The sequence below is a fragment of the Acanthochromis polyacanthus genome, chromosome 4 (assembly GCF_021347895.1).
Source record: "Acanthochromis polyacanthus isolate Apoly-LR-REF ecotype Palm Island chromosome 4, KAUST_Apoly_ChrSc, whole genome shotgun sequence".
NCBI classification, from domain to species: Eukaryota; Metazoa; Chordata; class Actinopteri; family Pomacentridae; genus Acanthochromis; species Acanthochromis polyacanthus.
Genome location: NC_067116.1, coordinates 33,919,914 through 33,937,843, shown reverse-complemented (window position 1 = coordinate 33,937,843; position 17,930 = coordinate 33,919,914). Strand labels below are relative to the sequence as shown.

Genomic DNA, 17,930 nt, shown 5'->3' with positions numbered 1-17,930 from the left:
CACACTGGAAGCAAACCACAAGGCCTGCTGTTTTGGAGATGCTCTGACTCCGTCGTGTAGCTATTGTAGCTTGTCAAAGTCACTCAGGAACACATCATCTTCTTACACTGACTGTTCACTAGCTGCTGAATATGCCTCCATCATTAACAAGAGCTATTTGAATGAGATCAGTGTTACTCACTTCACCTGTCAGTGGTTTTAATGTTGTGGCTGATCGGTATATGTTGCATTCCAATATTTTATGAACATGCACAAGAGAATTTTGTTTTTCAGTTTGATTTTAGAGGATATGCTATGATAGTATCCGTTTCACATGGCTGTGCAGAGCTTACATTTGAATGCAAATTAGATCACATGCACTTTATCAAACAGACTTTAATGATATATATTAAGGAATGGGACATATTCTCTAAAAAAATCCTTACCTGGAGTTGAACCATAGACTGCTGTGTGGAATTGTGGAATTGGACCGAAAAGATGCCCCAGCATTGCATTTCTTTCACACCTTCAAAAACAGCACACTACAAGAAAGCAGAACATTAAGATAGTTTGTTACCTGTCAAACACATCATCAGCATTTTCAAATCTCATTAAACACAAGAAAAAACGAGACTGCACAACAAAGAATTAATTCACGCACACGAAGTAGAAAACACAAAGTGTGCAATTCTGACAGTTCTGCTGATGTAAGATGGAGGCTACTAATTAAAAACAACAAGCAATTAACAAACAACAGCAAGTCATTTAGTGCCAACACTCTGCAGGTGGACTACACAACACAGCGGCTGGATGTGAGCTCAGCCTGTCATGCTACATTTCTTTGAAGAAGAAGAAAATGACAGCACACATGTACAACATCAGACGGTGTTCTGCCTTCCTGCCTCTCGGCTGTCATCAGAAGCAAATGATTTATAGGGGCCCTTGTTCATGTTCACTTGTTGGAGAGCTGATAAAATAAGGAAGTGCAGATACCTGTTCCCCCGAGCGGTACTCTGCAAGACATCAGCCTTGATCCCATAACTCTGGGAGCGCAGCCCTGTCATGCTGAAGAATGAGTGAGTCTGACCCGGGTTATGGAGTAGTCAGGGCCTTCAGATTCTCATAAATTACACCCTTGTTATAAATAAAATCCTGTCTGCAGAGCGAAACAGTTAGAGGTGGTGAAATCTGGCTTCTTTTCACTTCAATGAAAATCGAGGCAGCTCACAACACAGAGTAATTCTAACGTCTGCAGATAGACTACAGTAGTATATAAGACAACAACTGTACAAACAGGACACAAAACTTTTCTTTCTTTCAAATGAAAACAGCTAGATAGTGAATCAAGAAAGGCTTCTTTAACATTCTCAGGTTTCAGCTTGTGTTGGGTCTGAGTTTACCTCCATGCCCTTGAATGAGTCTTTGAAGCTCTAACCCTCAGTCTTTGTGCCTCAGTAGCACACAAAGATGTTTGTGCAGGACTTTCCGCTTGTTTCTCCTGGCAAATGTGGGCAGCCCGTATATTTAACCTCTGCACCAAACCTTTACAGCCAATTCTTTCACAGCTTCCCTTTATTTCCCCACCACAAACTTGAAGCTGATACTATCACGAGGTTGCTCATGCACACCAGGAGTGGAGGTCGGCTCACGCTGCGAAGCTCTATCTGGGAGTCATTGTGCTTTCAGTCGTTTTAAACCTTCTGTTTGCAGTAAATGAGCGAGGCCACTCTTCAGCCCCATTAAGCAAAGGGCCGGTTATTTACTGTATTTGTTTTCCTTTCTCCAGCTCTGGACATGACCAGCCACAGGTGCAGGCTGAGCTCAGAGGCTTCAGAGGCAGCGGACCACCAAACACAGCAGTCTCTGTGGGGAAAGTAATGGACCTTCCCTCTGGTCTGACTTAAGATATGGACCATTTAAATGGGATTTGTTCTCTCAATGTAGTCTCGTGGGCTCAGCTGAGGTTCAAATGATGATTTTCACTCAATGAAAGGGCTTTATTTCAATAAACTGCGACACTAGACTGTTCAAAGAATCATTTTGACTCGTAATATTAAAGGTAAAAAAAAATGTACATATTAGGAATGTACTTAGATGAAAACATTGATAGCATCCTCGTGTCGATTGATATGAAGCTAGAGGTAGCAGCTAGTTAGATAAGCTAGAATAAGGACTAGGATTGTAGAGAAAAAAAAACATCTGCTAACTGCCACTTCTAAAGGACACTTATTAACATGTTATATTATAGCATTCACCATAGACTGTGTCGTCAGCCTATATCCTTTCTAATGGCCAGCAGGGAGCAAATGAGATAAGATTGTATAAAAGTCTATGAGAAACTGACTGTACTTTTCACTTGATTTGCTTCCTCAGTAATATTTTCGAATAAGTTTACAGTCTCAGTCGCTCAGTTTCAAAACTTTTTCAATATAGCAAGTTCATTTTGGAAGTTTGGACCCCATTTAGAGTAAAACAAACATTTAAGAGAGCATGTTTTAGAGCAGGGTTACGTTTACAGGCTGCTATCTGCCATGCATTGTTTCCCTGAGTTCTCAGTAAGAGTCACCATTCCCTTGTTGTATTTGCTTCCAAAAGACCACAAATGGAACAGCCAATTTTGAAACTTGAGGCTTCAAAGAGGTTTTCCAAAACTGATGCATGATGTCATGGTTGCTATGTGATCTTTTATATACAGGACATACTCATGACTGGGTGTTAACTTTGCATAAAGAGTAGAAATGTGGAAACGGACATCCTGCAGGCTTTTTAAAAAAGTGACCGTAAGTGCTTACCATCGGCTCTAAATCATAATAATTGCCGTACGATATCTTGTCTGTTTATTCTGCAAAAGACATTTTAAAAAAACATATTTTACATTATTTGTTGTGGATTATGTGCAAAACTTACTGATGTTAAATTTAAGCAAAAATATGTGTCACATAGTGAGCTCTAGAGGTACTTGCAGGCAGGTTTGGTTATTAATGGAGGGAGCTGGGATACCCTATTTCCACACTAAGTTAGGTTAATTGGCTGCTGGATGTAATTTTATATTAGGCATAGACTTAACTTTGAAGTCTTCAGTCTGGCACTTTCGACTATCACCATATATATATATATATATATATATATATATATATATTTTTTTTTTTTTAAAGTCTGAGAACTTATAGATGCTATACAGCAGTGACTTGTCAATTACAAGGTAGTCCTGCTCTAAAGCATGCCCTACTTTCATGTCTGTTTTGCTCAAAATGGGATCAAAATTTACAAAACTAACATCATGTTGTATTGAAAAAGACTAAAGACTGAGATCATAAACCTAGTAGAAAACTGCTAAAGTCAGTAACAAATCAAGGGAGAAGAAGTTATCTTCTCATGGTTTTCTGTACAAATTTAACTCTTTTTGCAACTAGAGTTGTTGCCCCCTGCTGGCTGTTAGAAAGAATGCAGGTTTGCAGCGCCTCCCCATTGATCGCATTTTTCACACATGAAGGCTACTCCATCTTTTATGTACAAAGTAAGAACTTGACAGTGGTACCAGTCTTTTCATCAAAAATACAAATAAAATATATGTGCCATAAATACATAATATATGTGCCATAATTTACTATTGCTTCAAATATAGCCTGTGAAACACAATAATTCACTACACAACATACAGAATGCTTAAAAATGGTTTTAAAAAATCTTTAGTGTATCTGGTAACAATTTCTTATCAGAAAAAGTACTTTTGATTTAAGATATGTTTTTTCATGAGTGAGCTGCAGTTCATTTTCATTCAGCTGATGCTTTAAACATTGCCTGTCTTCAAAGCTTGCTGAGGTTTCAGTAGCCTCAGTTTTTGACCCTAACATCTCTGGAAGTCATAAGAAAACTAAATTGTAGTTTATCTATATGTCACAGACTTTCCAAAACAAATTGTAATTCTAGATAGCAAAGGTAGAAAGTCTGGCTTCATTTGCTGAGCTGCTTTTTGGTGTTTCAAGAACAGGATGCCGCAGTGGGGCCTTGTTTGGAGTTGGTCTTTTGTGAAGAGCTGGTGTTTAGAGTTGCGAGCATGCTTTAGCCCAGGTCACCTCTGCAACAGCTTTTGATTCTCCGCCTTTGTTCTCCAATCAGAAACGTGTTTCAGTTTGAGTTTCATTAAAAGCATGTCCTGAAATTGGATCCATCTCTTTGTACACCCGCTGAACAGGAACAGTGTGCAACCTAACTGGAAGCAGATCATCCTAACCTTCATCAATGGGCTGAGCTGCACATGTATGTGTGTTTGAGTGTGTGTGGGTGCACGCCTAAGTAGCTTGTGAGCAGCATATGCTCCAGTGTGTAACAGATCTCTGCTTGTGAAACACTATCGCCCAAAGTGTCACTCTCTCCGCGAACATCTCACATGACCTTCCAGCAACATATATTCACTGTGCATGACATCATTTACCCTTCAGACATATTAATGGTTATTTCATTCTCTCCTGCTGCCAAGGAAACACCCTGGTCTGTAACAGAGCAGCACACTTAGCAGAGATTTTCCACAGGAAACGGGTCCGAAGTGGCTCCATTGCAGCCTGCTGAGCCAACAAGTGTCCAGCAAACATCCCTGAGATTTCATGCTTTGCTTACAGTAGATGCTAGCATGCTATCACAGACGCCACCTCTGACCTTCCACAAATAACCCCTCAACAAACGAGGTGTTAAAGACTCTGAGACTCACAGCAATTTGCTACCATTTTGATCTGCCTTTATTCTTCACCTATAGAGGAAAGTGATCCCATAACATTGGGAGGTGAGGAATGTGTCCAGAGCGTTCATTAGCCCAGAGCTGTTATGTAGAAATCTCAAGTCTCCGTTTTCCACATCATTACAGGAGCTTCACAATCAGTCCTCCTGGGAAAGGGAAAGTGAGCAGAGAAATGTCTATGCAGCACATGAAAGGAAGAGCTTCCAGATGTGACATGTCAGCATCAACGACACTCAGCGACGAGGTGAGGATGTTGGAGGCGGTGGGGGTTGACTGACTGACTGACGGCGCTCTCGGCATGAGCGAGAATATCACTGCAGGAGAGAGAAAAACAATCATCTCTCCAATAGCAACCTGTGTTTACAGCTTCAGACATTTTTGAGGATTTTGAGGTTGTGTTTACATGTAGATGCCTGCGCTCAGGTTTGTGTGTGTGTGTTTCAGTGACAACATGTGCTTTGGAGCTGACATGTGCAAGTGTAAAAATAAGTCACTCATACATTTATACATGTATGGATCCTTTAACCATGGAAGAGATGTGTATTCATGAGCTTGACTCTGCTTGTTGAGAGCCAAACCAATTGCCAGACAGGAACTAGTATTCAGTGTCAATCTCCTTAATGCCCACTGTATATATGTATGGTTATAGTAAAGAAAATGGCTGAACTTGAAAGCCATTTCAGTGCAAACTTTTTATCTGACTGCAAGAACTGCTCCTGTAGCACTCTTATGGCTGTTTTCTGACCAACCCTGAAATGCTGCTGGTTGGGTCTTGACACTGATTGGTGATGATGACAAATACTGATTAGCTAAACAAGCACCATTTTTCAACATCCTCGTCTAATAGCAGTTTTCTCCTCTCTAACATCATCATCATGAATGTAGAATTCACCATATAGGCAAACAAAACAAATCCTCCATTGTTGTATTGTTCTGCTTATAGAATTAGAGTCAACTACAATTTGTCATTGTTTGACGAACTTGAACTTAACATTGCAGTCGAAGCGGTCAGATCCGGCAAAGCACTGGAAATAGAGAGGCTGAAGGACAGATTATGTTCCTACAAACATTCACTTACTTTGCAGTAGTAGCAAACATGCAAAAATGTTCAACACAAAAGCCAACCAAAAGACTGGTTATGGATAAAGTGCAAAAGCCTTAATGAAGTCAAACTACTTCCTATTACTATTTATGCACAAGCAGTCAAAATATCTCCATTTATTCTGCATGCTGCATGAGAGAAAGACATTTCATCTTATTAGTTGTTTAATGTCCTCTGCTGAAATGACAACTTCTACAAAAAACTAAGGGTTTGCAGGCTTCTGGGACAGGAATCGAAGGTATTAAAATGTCTCGTGTAAATTTATTGTCCTGTTAGTGTCCCTGCCAAGAAAGTTTTCTAACTGGTGTTGGAGAGATTTACTGTCTTTCTTCAAAAACTATTTATGGAACACAATGAGAATTTTGGATGAATATAGTGCACATACCAGATGAAAAAAGTAGCTGCAGGTCACAATAAAGAGGAGCCTATCCCAGCTGACTTAGGGTGGAGGCAGGGGACAGGTCGCCAGTGTATCACAGGGCTACACAGAGAGACAAAAGTTACTGCAAAGGAGAAATGGGGCAAAGAAGGAACATCTACAATGAGCTGTTTAATGAAGAACTGGAGGTGACGCTCTAAACACCTCCATCTCAGTATACAGTAAGGTGACCAGCTTTACTGCACACAGCTGGTGTGTGGAAAACTACTCGCAATGTGTGAAGGATGAAATCACATTGCTTTTGGCACAACACAAGTTTGTTTGGCGGCGCTGTAAACACCAGCGTCTCTTCTGCTGTGTTCCTGTCAAACAGTGCAGAAAACGTAATGATTACAACTGTAACTGTGAATTTGCTGGCGCTGGATGTAAACAGAGAGGTGCAGAATCATCTAAAAATGAAGGTAATTCAAAGGATATCGAGTTTAAAGAGGTGTGTCCAATGTATTTGGGCATCTTTGTGTGTTCTTTACAGCACAGATGCACTAAAGTGTAGTATGTGTGTTCGTACATACCATCAGTGGGTCTGTGGGCCATATGTAATGTACTGTATAACCAGAGAGAGGAAGCCCAGCTGAAGAAGTCGACGCTGCTGAATTCCTCAAAAGAGGAACATTCAATGAGGCTCAAACACATGTGGAGGAAGAGACGTCGTCCAACTCAGCCACCAGCTCGGCTTCATTACCTCAGAAGCACGGCTTGAACTGCGGCGTTCTGGCTAAATGGCCGATGGAGCGCCGATCAGGCCCACAGTTTCCTGCTGGGCACAAAGTCGCTCTCACAAGCATGGAGCCATATGTCAGCCAGATGCTGCAGTCCTCAATCCCCTTCAAAGAAACAATTAGGCACAATTATCGCAACATATAAATGAATTTCATCCATGATTAAAATGTTTGGGGTAGGGGGCGAGCAGGACGCACAGCCAGGTGGTTGTAATCTCGATGGTAGTCGCAGTGGGGCTTCGTTCAAAGAGGGCAAAAGAAAGAAAAACCTGCTGAGCTGTTTATTCAGGCACTTGTATGTCTGGACAAGTGCTCCCCGTTCTCCCCCTTCTTCTTCTCGCCTCACGTTCAGCCTACCAGCGAAAGCATCTGTCCCTTAATACCGCTTTAATGAAGGTCATTCATTTTAATGGAGCCTCATTTCAAACTCCAGTAATTAAAGCTTGTGGTGCACTTGACTGGGAGGTTGTTGAGACAGTGTGAGTGCCACTACTCCAAATAAACAGTCCCCCCCTGCCTGCAAGCCAGTGGGCATCTGAACACCATAATCCTGTTCGCGGCGGCGGGAAAAGGAGAAGGCAGATCAGCTCAGAGGAGAAATCGAAACCATGCCAGAGATGAAAACCATATTTAGTTAAGTGGCAAGAAGGATGACGGGTGGCTCCGGCATGTTCCGAGGATAACAGAACAATCAGGAATAATCAGGTTTGAAAGGTTGAGAACACAAGGAGGAACTGAGGAGTGATAGAATGAGATTCTGATGTCAAGTGTTTGTCAGACCGCAACTGGAAACTACTCGGCTCGGTGAAGGATCAAACTCGGTGTGGCTGTGTGCGAGTGTGAGCTATCATGTGTGTTTATGGCATCCTGAAGAGAAGAAATGTGTAGAGAGATTTAAAAAAAAAAGAAGCCGTGTAAGCTGAGGTGAAAGATGAAGACCTTTACAGTCATTTCTCTGTGTCTCTTCTGCAAAACATCATCAAGGTCTCCTGAAAAATCACTGTGCGGTCGATCTTAAAGAGACATGCAGCACTCGGGAAAGATATGCAGATGATGCATTTTGATTCCCAAATGAAGGATGTGACAACAGATGCTGCCATAGATGTCAGGCTTTCAAGCCCCAGCAGCATAGGAAGTGACATGTCACACACACTCATGTGCGCTGTAATGAATTTCACCAAGGTTAAAAGAGCACAATCTGTAAGACATGTATTGTGTTAAATATCTTCCTGCATGCTGTCGTGTGTTATAAGATCAGAATAGTGTGCAAATCAAATGCTCCATCTCAGCTAAATTGAAACCACCTTCCCATGCATGCGCTTAAACATGTCCCTTCATAATTTATGTGTTTACTCCTCAGATTAGAGAGCCCCATCTTTCTAGGTGTAGCGTCTACCCAGCATGCTTTGCTGCGCCTCGGCGTCAGAGAGCATAATGTTGATGTATGATCTGTGAAGAGGAGCCTTGTTTTATCTCCTGCGTGGTGACATGGGACGGTTGTTTTATCTCCCCGCGAGGAGGCATGGGATGCTCGCTCTGCTCCTTCGACCCGTCTGCCTGCCTGCTGAGGGGCTGATGAAAGAGCACGGCCACCTTGTCCAGACGGCGAACATCCATCAGAGGAGCAACATGTCAAACGATGAGGGCAGCGGAGAGTCATCCGCAGGGCGAAGGAAGGGCATTGGCTCGGTCAGACAGGGTTTAAGCCTGTCAGATAGCTCAGCAGTGGTGCTGTTAGTGGAGACGTTTGGTTGGCAGCAGTCAGTCTCTATGAACCAGGAGGCATGTTGCTTAGAATAAAAGTGAGTGCAGAGCGAGTTAGTAAATAGCATTTATCGTCACTTTAGTACACTTTTTCTTTGATCTTTGTTCTTTTATGCCTTTCACATTGATTTATACCTCCTGTTCTATCACCCTAGTAAGCCTTCGCTAATGCTACTTCTGCTGCATTTTTGCTAAATGACTGAAACTCCGAATGACATTGGGATGTCAGAGATATGCATAAGGTGTTCTTTGGTGTTGGTGCTACCTATGTGAATCCTCAACAGCCATTTTTCAGTTTATTCAGTTTAAAAGAGGCTCACAAAGAGATTACAAAGTCACAGGAGTTTCACCTAGGAGACTGAGGTTTATGTCCCGTGTCAATCCATTATTTTTTCCATGTAGTTTCATGTGATTTTGTGACTCAAGCTGGTGAGGAAAGAGCCCAAACACAGGCACAGCAGACAGATGGAAGTTACAAATGAAACTTCAAAAAAGCTGAAGCAATAAACAGACTGGCAGGGGAGCAAACAAAGAGTGGAAGATTATCCAGGTAAAATATTAACAGAAAGTTGAAGACATAACTAAAGAAATCAAAAACTGAATCCAAAAGATAGAAATCAAAAAACACAAACTTAAGAGCACGCTGAGCGCAAACATGGGAACAGGAGGAGAACAGGCATGAGCTGGCACATAACAAAGAAAAGACAAGACTATTTATACAGAGAGGACGGACTGGGGGAGAAGACGCAGGAGACCCAGGAGACGGAGGTGAAACTAATGAGGGTAATCAAATGAGGAGGGAAACAGAGACAAAGGGCAAAACTAAAAACACAAGCAACACACAACGAAAAGAAATTTCAAAATAAATCAGGAACAGTTCAAAACAAAACCACAAACTATGGCAGTGTTCCATACTATCATACTAAATAGTATGTTACAAAGAGATAGCATGTCCCAAAGTATGTCAAATGTACTCTGTTAGAGTGTCAGGATGTCCTGGTAAGCCACTGATACTACACAAACAGATGGCATTGTCATTTGCAGCATCCAGCAGCATGACATGTTGACATGATAGTGTCATGTCGTTGTCAGTCACTGTTTACTTTTGATTGCATTTGTTGTTTTCAGTTTAGGCATCAAAACTACTTGGTTAAGATTCGAAAACAGCCCTGTCAACTTCCACTTCTCAGAATGTTTACTGACATTTATCACACCTACAATAAGAAATAATATTCTGTACTTTTAGCCACTAGTTCTCAGCTGTATACCAGAAACATCATAGGGTTCTGAATGCTAATCAGTCTAAATCAAAATGAGTACTACCCATAACTACTGCTGGAGCCTATCTCAGCTGACTCGGGCGAAGGCAGGGGACACCCTGGACAGGTCACATTCACATTCACACCTACGGGCAATTTAGAGTAACCAATTAATCTTAGCATATTTCTGAAGTGTGGGAGGAAGCCGGAGTACCCGGAGAAAACCCACGCATGCACAGGGAGAACATGCAAACTCCATGCAGAAAGATCCCAGGCCCACCCCGGGATTTGAACCGGGGATCTTCTTGCTGCAAGGCGAAAGTGCTAACCACTACTTCACCGTGCAGTCCCACATATAATAATTTGAACATTTTAAAAATTACTATACTTTTAATTGTGCAATGACCTATTATTCTATGGCATCTTTTAGATGACATATTATACTCTGATTTCTTGAATGACATACTATTTTGACAATATACTGCACTATGACATTTTTTGAACCACGTATCATACATGAAAATTTCATTTTGTGCCTTTTGAACCACATAATAATCTGGGGGCTTTTTTGCCAACATGCTCTACTATGAACTACAGGCCATACCATGTTATTCTTGAAACGTATACTATACTTTTGACATTTTCTGAACTACATCCTATACTATGGCTTTATACATGCTGCCTAAGATCTCAAGGCTGCTTGGTCATAGTCTTTCTGGCCCTGCTGGAGAACATCTTCATCAATTACGTCTTCTTTTGAAGAGGCCCTCACGTCATCGGATTCAGGTCCGACAACAATTTAGTTAGTAGTTGCAACGAATTGTGCACAACTAAAAAACTCTGAATACGGACCAGCAGCTAACAGCAGCTGATGGTAAAAAAAAACTGTTGCAAACCCCTCAGTTATAGTTGGTCTTTTTTTCTGAATCTCGGGACACTGAATGTCCGAGCAACCACTTGTTCTGTTACTACCCTAGTTAGCTTAGCATCCATATAGAAGACTGAGAACTACAACAGGACGAATTAAGATGATCTCTGCGATTTTATGTTGGTATTCATGTTAAGATATAACTTAATTATTTTGCTCTAACTTCTTGAATACTGTATATTTCTTGTTTCATTTAATGTTTTGTTGTAGCAGCTTTCAGAGCATTTGCTGCTATGCCTCCATAGATAGGCCCCATATTAAAGAGGCCTACATGACCAGATAAATCTGACTTAAAAGAGTGTTGACTTTACAGGGCTTCTGCATCATTAATTTAATGTTTTTTTTAGAGCCGTAGTGGCTAAAAAACGATGGGCAACCATAAGTGTAAATCAGACACAAAGTCTTTGTGTCTGCTGATACCCAACACAACTAAAGACTCACGACACTACAATGAAAACATCATCACACAAGCAACAACATCATTAAGATGTATAAATGCGTACAGCAAAGCCAGATAATCCCAGGCACATGGTACTGAGACAACACTTTACAAGCCTGATAAATGAAAACAAACGGACACAGAGACATTAAAATGAACAGAGCCTTTCCTTGTATTTCTGCACTAAGCGATCAACACACCAGCGCTCTTTGAAGTGGCTTTCGAGGGCTAATGATCGGCACGTTGCCCGGTCTCACAAACCCAATGTTTCTATTTTTGTCAAGTGACTACCCCCACTCGCTCTGGCTCTTTAGAAAATAAAGACAAAATGCGACATCCATTTGGAGGCAATTGCCCAAGCAGGCCGATGATTTCAATTGGGCATTTATAAATTTCTGCAGTTTATCCTCCAGGCTTAGCGACATTGAAATCTGTGAACATAATTTCTCCCTCTCCCCTCGCTCTCTCGCCATCTCTCTGTGTTTCGTGATTGCTTCCACACACTCAAAGCAAGTCCAGCTGGAGACTGTAAAAATAAACTTCATGTTTAAAAATGGGCAGATTAGCCCTTTTAAATTGGTTTCTTTTCATGTTTTTGCTTCCCTGCGTGTCCAACCTGGCAGGAGTCGGCAGGTTGAGAACATGGACTGAGTGCGTGTGTGTTGCTGCTGCATGGGAACATAACGGAGAGCAGAGGAACACTAATTGGCAAGAAAAGACCTGTCGCCTGCCAGATGTTTCTGCAAAAGCCGTTAGGTCCACAGCGAGGTGTCGGAGGCCTACACATGCAACAGAGCGAGCCGTCAGGATCCTGGACGGCTCCCCTGCTGGACACCTGGCTTCCTGTCGCCCTGCACAGCTGCACGCTACATCACATTCACGCTGCTCCATCTTCACGTTGCATGTCATCAGGCTTTTGTTTAGTGTTAAGCAAGGATACCATGCAGAATCACTTTTGTGATGTCAAACATACGGCAACAATAAGACAGAATAAGACCTTCATCTCGTTCCGAGTTTTATTACATAATGCTTCTGCCTTTTCAGATCCTGTCTGCACAATGACGTATACGGATAAACAATGAGAGAAGGGATTTCTAACCACACACTTCCCCATCCAGTGTTTATTGTGTAAACACTGATATAATTATAGTATACGGTATAATCATTTTGGAGGTGTACTTTCACTTGCAGCACTTCATAGTAGCTTGCAGCATGGCGCCACTGGAGGGGTAAGCTCAGGACAGCGATGATCAAAAGTGTTTGGTTCACTCGAATTTTCTGAGGGCAAGCTATCACTGGGGCACCTCTCATTTTTCAACAGTCTGCCATTTTTCTATGGCACATTATGAAACCCATTACTCATCACTCATCACTTTTAGGGAGACAGACAGAGAGAGAGAGGCTTACAGCGAACCTCAAGCAAAACCCATCTGGGAGGCTTAATTACAAGTAAGCTCTGTTTAATAGGTGGTGGATCATATATCCCAGTTCAGCGTGTGGAGCAGGAGAGAGGAACCTCCAGAGGCTCAGGAATGTCAGTGTTTGTGTATGAATGTATACGGTCGCATGCCAGCAGTGCTGCACGGAGGAGCTGTTTCAGGCTGGCACTGTAATCCACTCTGGCAGGGGAAATTTGGCTGCTGAAACCAAGTGAGTAACTCTCTCCTCTCAATGACTGCTGATGAGGCACTCTTGAGCAAGACACTTAACCTTCAACTGGCCAGCGCAGCACCCAGGAATGTGTGGATCTGGAGACCCGGAGGGCTGCTGGATCCACCTGTTTTTATACACAATTTTTAATTTGCTCATAAAAACCGAGTGTGATCAAAAAAAAAGACCAAAACCACACACTGGAAAAATGCTCATAAACTCAACTAAGATGGAAAAGTTATCAACAAAAGCAATATGATGTTCTGACATAATTTATGGAAACATGTCTCCAGCACATTTTCTCTTTTATTGAAGTCTTCTTTTGTAGTAGTCTCGCTTAGCCAGAACATTCTGCACAACAGTTTTGGTCATTCTGCTGTGGAAAACCACTCTGGCTGGTTTGTATTTCAGAGACAGTGGTCATGCAAAACAGTGATGGGGAAATGTTTTGGTGCAACAACTGCATACGGGGAAGCGAGCACTATCATTAAAATGGCAAATTTACAAAAAAAAAACAAAAACAATGGCAGTGCTGCCAGTGCAAAATTTGAAATTTTCAGAGTGGAAAGGTATGATTCTAACTTTTTTGTTTCCATAGTGAATGATATTTTTTAAATTGGAACATGTAGATATTGAAAACAAAAGGAGAAAGCTGTGTGAAATGCATTGCCAGTCACAGGCTTATACTTACAATTCACATGAGGGGAGTTAAATTACTTCTGCCGTGTTGTAATGAAGAAAAAGTGGTAGGGGGATGGAATGCATTGCTTTATTATTTAGTTTGTCTCTAAGTCTATGTTCAGACCACTGACTGTCTAAAATTGGACAAACATTCCCTGACATAAAGAATATGCTTCCTGAAGAGTGGTTTTGAAGCTCAATTTGGTTGCGCACACGCTAGCTAATCGAAAAAACAGCACAGAGGTGGAGGGTGGCTCAGATGGGCCATGTAAATGTCTCTGGACCGTGAACCGTCCTCTGATGTCACTCACCTGTCACTCAAAGAGCCTACACCCTTAATTATGTATAACTTCAAACCCTAATACAATTTAAACAGATGTGTTATATAAAAATCCATCCCCTTGTTAATATGTTTATTTCCGTTGCAAAGTTGAGCATTTTAACATGAGGGTCAATGGGAAGTCACTCGCTTTTGGAGTCAACCTCTAGTGGCCATTCAAGGCACTGCACTTCTATGTTGGCTTCATTCTTTAGCTGTGAAGGTAGCTGCAATAGACCCAGGTTCATCTGTGCCGCCCAGCAACTGGCTCGACTTTTGCTGGACGGATGTCATCTGGCAAAGCCATGGCAGAGTCCAATCAAACATGTGCGACCACACATTCCTGGTAGGTTACTTTGTGACTTTAATGGTATATTTCTGCTTTTTACCTCACCACATTTCACAATTACTTACCAAAGGTTGAGATGTTCCATTCAGGGCCAAAGAGACGGATTAATAGTTACTGCAATCAGAAAATCCAATACTGTCTTTTAAATCGACAATAAATATCAGCTTTTACTTGTATACAATTTTAAGTCAACTCGGTTCCTGTTTCTATCCCAGATCCTACAGTTCAGTCACCTTCACACAGTGTTTCTGTCTCGGATGAAGCTATTAAGAAATATCTCAAACTGTTATTGGATACAAATCATCGGGTTACACAGTAAAAACCTCCACAGAGAGAGGCTGCATTCACCGGTGTCGCAGGAGTGTGACCTATAAATACATAAAATGGGTGATTTCACTTTCTGCAGAAATACAGCCAAGGACCAGCTGCAGATTCACAAGCGAGAAAGGATCAGTAAAACAGAACTCTTAGGCACAATAGAAATCACATGTGCTGCACTTTTAGCCCCTTACACTGTACTATGCTGTGTGTGTGTGTGTGTGTGTGTGTGTGTGTGTGTGTGTGTGTGTGTGTCCTATTTATATGTGTCTTCATTACATGGTGGTAGTTTATGTTCCCAGGTCATCTTTGCTTTCAGTGAAAATCAATATGGCTCTTGTGGTTGTGGTTTCTATGATGACATCATCCACGCAGCAGCTTCGAGATGCACGCATGTTTTGCTTTTCCAAACAAACACCCACAGGTCGCAAAAGTCACGTTGTTCCAATACAAGCGAGATGCAGCCTTTCTACAACCACCGGCATGATTTTTAAAGTACAACATTCACGTCATTTCATCAAGCGGTCCGATTAAACTACTGAAACAAACATAAGGGTTTTAACGCAGCGTAACTCTCACAGAGTGGGATTACCCAAGAAAATAAAAGCATGCAGGTTCTATAAACTCTGAAGGATGTGATGTGTGACAAGATAAGAGAATCATCTCCGCTGTCAGATGACATCACCCTTCCTCCGTGAAAACTCTTTCTCACACATCTGATTTCGAAAAGACAGCACACTTGTTCCAAGCTTCAGGCTTTATGTTCTTCTAGCATCTCAGACAACCATGACTGCTCTACAAAGGTACTGAATGCTAATTTATTCAATCAGTCTGTTTTTTTCCATGGCTGCCAGGCTGCAAAGAGAGGAAAATCCTGGCACTCTTAAAAAAAAACACCTGGCCTCTTGCAGTGTGGATCAATCAGTCAGTCACATTTCATACAACGGACACAAACCAGATGCCTTCCATCACACATCTCGTCTCGCTTTAATTCCAGGTGCAGCAGATATACCAGTTATGATTGTTTTGATTGAGAATATGCAGATTTGATAATGAAAACTTTGATTTATGAACAAATACCTCCCTGCAAAAGTAATGACATTTCCATCAGCCCTTGCTAATGATACTTGCCTCACATTCCAGATCAGATATTTTTATCTTTATTCTTTCAGTAGATACTACAGCAACCCTTGAAAAGTACACACTGTTATCTGCAGTATATATACAACTGAGATTTACTACTTCATTGTTAGATTGTGCCTTAAACCAGACCGTCTTGCAGTTTGTGGCGTGGTATTATCTCTTGGGATGGTCAACTTTGTTACTCAAATGATGCATTGGCGTATATGACGTCTCCCACTGCACAGAAGATGTGGGTCAGAATGGCTAGAAAATCCTGCTGTTTTGCATACTGCAAAATGAGATCAGATGTGGTATACTGCATTGACACGTATTGAACCACATCCTAAGAGCAAAATGAACCATATAGCATTTTCACTGTTTGCACAATTGCAAGTTGAGATTATCATTTAGCTCAAAACACTGCATGCTGTGTTCATAGTATGTGTTGAAGGTGTGAGCTTCTTTGTACAGTCCTCTAGAGTCTAGACCGTCACAATGATGCCTCTGCCCTTCCAATAGGAATCTGTGTTGCATGTTTCTCCAGTGCAGTGGTTCATTAGCTTAGTATGTTTGAACTTGCAGTTATAAATGTCAGGATTGTGGAAAAAGATCCACTTGTGTTTTTCATCTCTCTTGCTGGATTAAAAACTTCAAATATTTGTGTTTTTTAGCTTTTAGTATAAAATGACAACATAAAATTCTGCTAAAGACGCTTTAATCTGTGGACATGGGCATGTTAGCAGTGTGACTGGTGACTGCCAGCGCTTCTTGTCTGTAAAACACTTTGAACTGTCCTCAGCTGTATGAAAGGTGTTGTGCACATTAAGTTTGATTGATTGACTTGCTAGAACATTCAGAAGGGCATAGAGTGGACGTTCAGGTAACATCGGCACAACTGTCATTTTAAAAATATTTTTCAACCATGATCCAATGTCTTTTTGATGTTCAAACAGCAGCCATAAAATGTTTTCCGAAGCCACCCTTTAAGCTACTTCTGAGGCCTTCCTGTTCTGCCTGCTTGAACATCCATCATAATATTGACCCACACACATTCTCGAGTTGTCTGACTGCGACCCAGGCCCGATGGAAATATGGTCTCCACATTCAGAACCTTGTTGAAAAAGCAGCAGAGAAGTTGATTTAGATGACCCTGTGATGTGCTTCCTGTAGTGCCGCCGTCAGACCAAACTGTGTCTGTCCTTGCATAAATATTCTGTTATCCACTCGACAAGAGAGACGGCTTTGAAAGTAAAGGGTAACTATCTGGCCTCGTTTCCTTGTTAAAACTTTTATCTCAAACTTATTCCAGCTTTACATCGCCAATGTCTCTGATAATCTGTCATAATTCAGAGTTATCGGGTCAGTCCAGTCTGCCGGCACTTCAATTAGTGTGCCGTTCTGCTAAAGTTGTGTTGAAGGAGAGATGAAGGATTTCTGACTTGACTAATAGCCTGAGCTCTAATCTAGGCTGCTGATTGACACTGTCTTCAATGGCCGTGTTTACACAAAGTCCTGCCGTTAGCGTCTGTCATCCAGTCACCTCTCATACATGTCATGAGGTGCCCTGTGTCCCTGCTGTCTGGCCCTGAGTCAGTGGAGGACACACAAACACTGCTTCTGTCGTCGCCATCTAAACTTCCACATGTTCTCCAAGTCAAAGGCAATAACACTGTGTATATCTTTCACATTCTTGTTCACGTTTGGGTCTATTGTACCAGCCTCCTTTACTACTCCTGCTAATGTCTGCGCTCAGTCTGCAGAGCTAAAGGCAGGTGGGCTTGTTTTGCTCTGTTGCATAAAAGCTCCATTCATTCTTGACAATGTGAAAAAGTACAAGAGGCTGAAGTATTGTGTTTCTGAACTCAATAAACCGAAAGAACAAAAATAAAACCTTGGTTTGAAGTTCGGTTCTTCTCTTAAACTTTAGAGAATAAAAGGAAACTATCTGAAAAAATTATTAAAGACGTCAAACTAAAATGTGACGCAAATGCAGCTTTTATTTTTTCCCCATTAGATTTTTTCTGTCTTGGTCTGATTATCTTTAGACATCAATGCAGCAGAGGTCGTCATGTGTCCACTTGCTGCTGATGAATAAAGATGCAACTCAGAACCAGAGTTGACTAGTTC

General features: G+C 41.6%; 1 long non-coding RNA gene across 1 annotated transcript in view; it reads right to left on the bottom strand.

Moving 5' to 3' along the window:
* LOC110969329 (uncharacterized) overlaps window positions 1–17,930 on the bottom strand; it is a 76,002-nt gene that overhangs the window by 1,106 nt on the left and 56,966 nt on the right. Inside the window, exon 3 of the long non-coding RNA XR_002596961.2 lies at window positions 426–521. This is a non-coding gene — a long non-coding RNA (uncharacterized LOC110969329). The remainder of the gene's footprint in view (window positions 1–425; window positions 522–17,930) is intronic.